A 9,182-nucleotide genomic window follows, 5' to 3' on the forward strand; every position below is an offset into this window, starting at 1 on the left:
CATGAGATTGTAGGGATGAGATTTTGGGGATGAGATTGTGGGCATGAGATTGTAGGATGAGATTTTGGGGATGAGATTGTGGGCATGAGATTGTAGGGATGAGATTTTGGGGATGAGATTGTGGGCATGAGATTGTAGGGATGAGATTTTGGGGATGAGGATTTTGGGCATGAGATTGTAGGGATGAGATTTTGGGGATGAGATTTTGGGCATGAGATTGTAGGGATGAGATTTTGGGGATGAGATTGTGGGCATGAGATTGTAGGGATGAGATTTTGGGGATGAGATTTTGGGCATGAGATTGTAGGGATGAGATTTTGGGGGATGAGATTTTGGGCATGAGATTGTAGGGATGAGATTTTGGGGATGAGATTTTGGGCATGAGATTGTAGGGATGAGATTTTGGGGATGAGATTTTGGGGCATGAGATTGTAGGGATGAGATTTTGGGGATGAGATTGTGGGCATGAGATTGTAGGGGATGAGATTTTGGGGATGAGATTGTGGGCATGAGATTGTAGGGATGAGATTTTGGGGATGAGATTGTGGGCATGAGATTGTAGGGATGAGATTTTGGGGATGAGATTGTGGGCATGAGATTGTAGGGATGAGATTTTGGGGATGAGATTGTGGGCATGAGATTGTAGGGATGAGATTTTGGGGATGAGATTTTGGGGATGAGATTGTGGGCATGAGATTGTAGGGATGAGATTTTGGGGATGAGATTGTGGGCATGAGATTGTAGGGATGAGATTTTGGGGATGAGATTGTGGGCATGAGATTGTAGGGATGAGATTTTGGGGATGAGATTGTGGGCATGAGATTGTAGGGATGAGATTTTGGGGATGAGATTGTGGGCATGAGATTGTAGGGATGAGATTTTGGGGATGAGATTGTGGGCATGAGATTGTAGGGATGAGATTTTGGGGATGAGATTGTGGGCATGAGATTGTAGGGATGAGATTTTGGGGATGAGATTGTGGGCAATGAGATTGTAGGGATGAGATTTTTGGGGATGAGATTGTGGGCATGAGATTGTAGGGATGAGATTTTGGGGATGAGATTGTGGGCATGAGATTGTAGGGATGAGATTTTGGGGATGAGATTGTGGGCATGAGATTGTAGGGATGAGATTTTGGGGATGAGATTTTGGGGATGAGATTGTGGGCATGAGATTGTAGGGATGAGATTTTGGGGATGAGATTGTGGGCATGAGATTGTAGGGATGAGATTTTGGTGATGAGATTGTGGGCATGAGATTTGTAGGATGAGATTTTGGGGATGAGATTGTGGGCATGAGATTGTAGGGATGAGATTTTGGGATGAGATTGTGGGCATGAGATTGTAGGGATGAGAATTTGGGGATGAGATTGTGGGCATGAGATTGTAGGATGAGATTTTGGGGATGAGATTTTGGGCATGAGATTGTAGGGATGAGATTTTTGGGGAATGAGATTGTGGGCATGAGATTGTAGGGATGAGATTTTGGGGATGAGATTGTGGGCATGAGATTGTAGGGATGAGATTTTGGGGATGAGATTTTGGGGATGAGATTGTGGGCATGAGATTGTAGGGATGAGATTTTGGGGATGAGATTGTGGGCATGAGATTGTAGGGATGAGATTTTGGGGATGAGATTGTGGGCATGAGATTGTAGGGATGAGATTTTGGGGATGAGATTGTGGGCATGAGATTGTAGGGATGAGATTTTGGGGATGAGATTGTGGGCATGAGATTGTAGGGATGAGATTTTGGGGATGAGATTGTGGGCATGAGATTGTAGGGATGAGATTTTGGGGATGAGATTGTGGGCATGAGATTGTAGGGATGAGATTTTGGGGATGAGATTGTGGGCATGAGATTGTAGGGATGAGATTTTGGGGGATGAGATTGTGGGCATGAGATTGTAGGGATGAGATTTTGGGGATGAGATTGTGGGCATGAGATTGTAGGGATGAGATTTTGGGGATGAGATTGTGGGCATGAGATTGTAGGGATGAGATTTTGGGGATGAGATTGTGGGCATGAGATTGTAGGGATGAGATTTTGGGGATGAGATTGTGGGCATGAGATTGTAGGGATGAGATTTTGGGGATGAGATTGTGGGCATGAGATTGTAGGGATGAGATTTTGGGGATGAGATTGTGGGCATGAGATTGTAGGGATGAGATTTTGGGGATGAGATTGTGGGCATGAGATTGTAGGGATGAGATTTTGGGGATGAGATTGTGGGCATGAGATTGTAGGGATGAGATTTTGGGGATGAGATTGTGGGCATGAGATTGTAGGGATGAGATTTTGGGGATGAGATTGTGGGCATGAGATTGTAGGGATGAGATTTTGGGGATGAGATTTTGGGGATGAGATTGTGGCATGAGATTGTAGGGATGAGATTTTGGGGATGAGATTGTGGGCATGAGATTGTAGGGATGAGATTTTGGGATGAGATTGTGGGCATGAGATTGTAGGGATGAGATTTTTGGGGATGAGATTGTGGGCATGAGATTGTAGGGATGAGATTTTGGGGATGAGATTGTGGGCATGAGATTGTAGGGATGAGATTTTGGGGATGAGATTTTGGGGATGAGATTGTGGGCATGAGATTGTAGGGATGAGATTTTGGGGATGAGATTGTGGGAAGAGATTTTGAGTATGAGATTTTAGGGATGAGATTTTGGGGATGAGATTGTGGGATGAGATTGTGGGGATGAGATTTTGGGGATGAGATTTTGGGGATGAGATTGTGGGCATGAGATTGTAGGGATGAGATTTTGGGGATGAGATTGTGGGGAAGAGATTTTGAGGATGAGATTTTAGGGATGAGATTGTGGGGATGAGATTGTGGGGATGAGATTGTGGGGATGGGATTTTGGGGATGAGATTTTGGGGATGAGATTTTGGGGATGAGATTGTGGGGATGAGATTTTGGGGATGGTATTTTGAGGATGAGATTGTGGGGATGGGATTTTGGGGATGAGATTTTGGGGATGAGATTGTGTGGATGAGATTTTGGGGATGAGATTGTGGGGATGAGATTTTGGGGATGAGATATTGGGGATGAGATTTTAGGGATGAGATTTTGGGGATGAGTTTTGGGGATGAGATTTTGGGATGAGATTGTGTGGATGAGATTTTGGGGATGAGTGGGGATGAGATTTTGGGGATGAGATTGTGTGGATGAGATTTTGGGGATGAGATTGTGGGGATGAGATTTTGGGGATGAGTTTGTGGGGATGAGATTTTGAGGATGAGATTTTGGGGATGAGATTTTGGGGATGAGATTTTGGGGATGAGATTTTGGGGATGAGTTTGTGGGGATGAGATTTTGAGGATGAGATTGTGGGGATGAGATTTTGGGGATGAGATTTTTGGGGATGAGTTTTGGGGATGAGTTTGTGGGATGAGATTTTGGGGATGAGATTGTGTGGATGAGATTTTGGGGATGAGATTTTGGGGATGAGATTGTGGGGATGAGATTGTGGGGATGAGATTGTGGGGATGAGATTTTGGGGATGGTATTTTGAGGATGAGATTGTGGGGATGGGATTTTGGGGATGAGATTTTGGGGATGAGATTGTGGGGATGAGATTTTGGGGATGAGATTGTGGGGATGAGATTGTGGGGATGAGATATTGGGATGAGTTTGTGGGATGAGATTGTGGGGATGAGATTGTGGGGATGAGATTTTGGGGATGAGATTTTGTGGATGAGATTGTGGGGATGAGTTTGTGGGGATGAGATTGTGGGAATGGGATTTTGGGATGATATTGTGGGGATCAGATTGTGGGGATGGGATTTTGGGGATGAGATTGTGGGGATGAGATTGTGGGGATGTGATATTTGCCAGATCTCATCTTCAACACCTTTTGGTAAGAGGTTCGCCGACCGTACGTAGTCGACCAGAAGCCCATATACACACTCTCTCTCTCTCTCTCTCTCTCTCTCTCTCTCTATCTCTCTCTCTCTCTCTGAAAAAGATGTTCATCAATAGACTATATATATATATATATATATATATGTATGTATGTATATTTAATATATATGTACATATAACATATATGTATATACAGTATATATATATATATTATATATATATATATATATATATATTCTAAGTACAAAAATCCTGAATTCAACAGGTGTAAATACAGAAGAATTGTCATTGACTTTTATCTTTCTTCGTAGCTAAATAGTACTGTTACTGTCCATACAAGTATCCTGAACCAGGGTTCGATTCCAATTCTTAAATATGATAATTCGGAAAAAAGGTATATTAAAAAAATGCACATAACTGAAAGGGTTCTCTTATATGAAAACACACCTATATATCCATATATACTGTAGTGCAGTGGCAACGTGTACGCCTAGCATTCCCATGACTGCAGATCGATTCCTGCCTAAGACCGTGAGTTTAAGTTGTCTATTGGGGAGGCTACTGCTGTGGTTGGAGACTACGATGGGAAAAGGGGGTAGGGGGTGGGGTTGGGCTTGCCAGGCTGACGTTCTGGTGAGTATCCATTCTGATGAAACTGGGACTGAAACCAGACACCTTTAACCTTTAACAACAGAATATATAGGTGTTCGAAATCTTGGTAATAAAATCAAAACCAAAAATATGAGCCATACACATGGCAACTCCTTAATCTTTCGGTTTTATCATCTACTTCATTCCACACAAACATCTTCAAAAGTTCTAACCTATTTGAAAAAAAAAAGACACGATACATTTTGGGAAAGGTTAATTTATATCCCTTAATTCCTTTGTCTTTATTTCCTTATGTTTCATTCACCCTACTCACTATTTTCGTTCAGATCACAGAGCATGAGGAACAGAAGAAGCGTAAAAAAAAGGCATTTGATGAAACTAGTGATAGTAACTCTTGTTTTTTTATGGATTTAAAGTTAAAAATGATCTAAGTTGGGGGCCTAGGAGGTCATTCAGCTCCCGGATTCAAAATTGGAGATGTTGGAGAAGGCTAAAAAGTGATTGTAACTAAACAGTGCCTACAGTGCTCCGTGAGAGTTACAATAAAGGCACACCCTTTCATCTCTGGAGGACAGCTTTTCTGTTTTTTTTTTTATTTTTTTTTGAACTGTCTGTTTGTTACCTTATTTTCTAGCTAGATCAAAAGAGAGAGAGAGAGAGAGAGAGAGAGAGAGAGAGAGAGAGAGAGATGATTCAGTTTGATGCATAAAGTATTGGAATGTATTCTTTTGAGAGAGAGAGAGAGAGAGAGAGAGAGAGAGAGAGAGAGAGATGATTCAGTTTGATGCATAAAGTATTGGAACGTATTCTTTTGAGAGAGAGAGAGAGAGAGAGAGAGAGAGAGAGAGAGATGATTCAGTTTGATGCATAAAGTATTGGAATGTATTCTTTTGAGAGAGAGAGAGAGAGAGAGAGAGAGAGAGAGAGAGATGATTCAGTTTGATGCATAAAGTATTGGAATGTATTCTTTTGAGAGAGAGAGAGAGAGAGAGAGAGAGAGAGAGAGATGATTCAGTTTGATGCATAAAGTATTGGAATGTATTCTTTTGAGAGAGAGAGAGAGAGAGAGAGAGAGAGAGAGAGATTGATCAGTTTGATGCATAAAGTATTGGAATGTATTCTTTTGAGAGAGAGAGAGAGAGAGAGAGAGAGAGAGAGAGATGATTCAGTTTGATGCATAAAGTATTGGAAATGTATTCTTTTGAGAGAGAGAGAGAGAGAGAGAGAGAGAGAGATGATTCAGTTTGATGCATAAAGTATTGGAATGTATTCTTTTGAGAGAGAGAGAGAGAGAGAGAGAGAGAGAGAGAGAGAGAGAGAGATGATTCAGTTTGATGCATAAAGTATTGGAATGTATTCTTTTGAGAGAGAGAGAGAGAGAGAGAGAGAGAGAGAGAGAGATGATTCAGTTTGATGCATAAAGTATTGGAATGTATTCTTTTGAGAGAGAGAGAGAGAGAGAGAGAGAGAGAGAGAGATGATTCAGTTTGATGCATAAAGTATTGGAATGTATTCTTTTGAGAGAGAGAGAGAGAGAGAGAGAGAGAGAGAGAGATGATTCAGTTTGATGCATAAAGTATTGGAATGTATTCTTTTGAGAGAGAGAGAGAGAGAGAGAGAGAGAGAGAGAGAGAGAGATGATTCAGTTTGATGCATAAAGTATTGGAATGTATTCTTTTGAGAGAGAGAGAGAGAGAGAGAGAGAGAGAGATGATTCAGTTTGATGCATAAAGTATTGGAATGTATTCTTTGAGAGAGAGAGAGAGAGAGAGAGAGAGAGAGAGAGATGATTCAGTTTGATGCATAAAGTATTGGAATGTATTCTTTTGAGAGAGAGAGAGAGAGAGAGAGAGAGAGAGAGAGATGATTCAGTTTGATGCATAAAGTATTGGAATGTATTCTTTTGAGAGAGAGAGAGAGAGAGAGAGAGAGAGAGAGAGAGAGATGATTCAGTTTGATGCATAAAGTATTGGAATGTATTCTTTTGAGAGAGAGAGAGAGAGAGAGAGAGAGAGAGAGAGAGATGATTCAGTTTGATGCATAAAGTATTGGAATGTATTCTTTTGAGAGAGAGAGAGAGAGAGAGAGAGAGAGAGAGAGAGAGAGACTCTGCTATATGTGACTCTCCATCAAAGGTTTTGCTTCTCTCCTGATAGTAAAAGTAATCAAAGAAACTGACATGTTATATATCTACTTATGTGCGATTATGAGCACGCGCGTGCGCGTGTGTGTTCGTGTGTATGACATCTCAAAGGAAGGGGGGAGGGGGGGGGATTAATCAGTTCAGATTCAAGGATTTATTAACATAGAAACCCTGAAGACGACGAGCCATATCAGACATTCACGTGCACTATCAGTCTATTTTAATGTTGTTACCCTTCTTAGATTACCTTATTTTTCTAGTTTCCTTTCCTCACTGGGCTATTTTCCCTGTTGGAGCCCCTGGGCTTCTAGCATCCTGCTTTTCTAACTAGGGTTGTAGCTTAGCAAGTTTTTATCGTTTATAAAGGAGATAATTATTTTAATGTTGTTACCCTTCTTAGATTACCTCATTTTTCCTAGTTTCCTTTCCTCACTGGGCTGTTTTCCCTGTTGGAGCCCCTGGGCTTATAGCATACTGCTTTTCCAGCTAAGGTTGTAGCTTAGCAAGTTTTTATAGTTTATAAAGGAGATATCTATTTTAATGTTGTTACTCTTCTTAAATTACCTTATTTTTCCTAGTTTCCTTTCCTCACTGGGCTATTTTTCCTGTTGGAGCCCCTGGGCTTCTAGCATCCTGCTTTTCTAACTAGGGTTGTAGCTTACCAAGTTTTTATCGTTTATAAAGGAGATAATTATTCTAATGTTTTTACTCTTCTTAAATTACCTTATTTTTCCTAGTTTCCTTTCCTCACTGGGCTATTTTCCCTGTTGGAGCCCCTGGGCTTATAGCATCCTGCTTTTCCAGCTAAGGTTGTAGCTTAGCAAGTTTTTATAGTTTATAAAGGAGATATCTATTTTAATGTTATTCTTCTTAAATTATCTTATTTTTCCTTGTTTCCTTTCCTCAATGGGCTATTTTCCCTGTTGGAGCCAGTGCGCTTCTAGCATCCTGCTTTCCTAACTAGGGTTGTAGCTTAGCAAGTAATAATAATAATAATAATAATAATAAAAATAATACTATAATAATAACAATAATAATAATAAGAAGAAGTGAGTGAAATGTTTATCGTGTATTCAGTTTACTCAATAAAAACATTCATATTCAACAATCTACTGAATCATTCATTCAGTATCGAATAAAGAAATTTATTCATCTAAGCATCCCATTCATCCATTCACCAAAGTAGCCAATTAAATACTCATTCGATTAAACACTCATCTAAATTCCGCTGGATATTCATTCAGCAGGATACTCATTTAGCTTGATATTCACTCATCAGGATATTCATTCAGCTGGATATTCCTTCACCAGGATATTCATTCAGTTGGATATTCATTTAGCAGGATATTCATTCAGCAGGATATTCATTCAGTTGGATATTCATTCAGCAGGATATTCATTCAGTTGGATATCCATTCAGCAGGATATTCATTCATCTGGCTATTCATTAAGCAGGATATTCATTCAACTGGATATTCATTCAGCAGGATACTCGTTAGCAGGATATTCATTCAGAAGGGTATTAATTCAGGAGAATATTTATTCACCTGGATATTCATTCAGCAGGATATTTATTCAGCCGGATATTCATTCAGCAGGATACTCATTCAGCCGGATATTTACTCAGCTGGGTATTCATCCTCATAATATTTATACATCAGAATATTCATTTAGTAAGATATTCATTCAGCCAAATATATTTAGTAAGACATTCATTCAGCTGGATATTCATTCCACTGGATATTTATTCAGCTGGATATATATTCAGCAGAATATTCATTCATCAGAATAAACATTTAGCAGGATAAACATTTAGAAGAATAAACATTTAGCTGGATAAACATTTAGCAGATAAACATTTAGCAGAATAAACATTTAGCAGAAAAACATTTAGCAGGATAAACATTTAGCAGGATAAACATTTAGCTGGATAAACATTTAGCAGAATAAACATTTAGCAGAATAAACATTTAGCAGGATAAACATTTAGCAGAATAAACATTTAGCAGAAATAAACATTTAGCAGGATAAACATTTAGCAGAAATAAACATTTAGCAGAAATAAACATTTAGCAGAATAAACATTTAGCAGAATAAACATTTAGCAGGATAAACATTTAGCAGAATAAACATTTAGCAGGATAAACATTTAGCTGGATAAACTTTAGCAGAATAAACATTTAGCTGGATAAACATTTAGCAGAATAAACATTTAGCAGGATAAACATTTAGCAGAATAAACATTTAGCAGGATAAACATTTAGCAGGATAAACATTTAGCAGGATAAACATTTAGCAGAATAAACATTTAGCAGAAATAAACATTTAGCTGGATAAACATTTAGCAGAATAAACATTTAGCAGATTAAACATTTAGCAGATTAAACATTTAGCAAGATATTAATTAATTCATTCAACAAGTAATTACTCATCGCATTAAACTAATGACCAGTGCAATTACCACTTCTGTTTCACACATTGTCAAGTGATAAAATCCATTTTCCTTTTAACTGACAATTTATAGCCGAAGCAGCGTCAATCCTAAAACCCTTTT

Source organism: Palaemon carinicauda, chromosome 36 (assembly GCF_036898095.1).
Source record: "Palaemon carinicauda isolate YSFRI2023 chromosome 36, ASM3689809v2, whole genome shotgun sequence".
NCBI classification, from domain to species: Eukaryota; Metazoa; Arthropoda; class Malacostraca; order Decapoda; family Palaemonidae; genus Palaemon; species Palaemon carinicauda.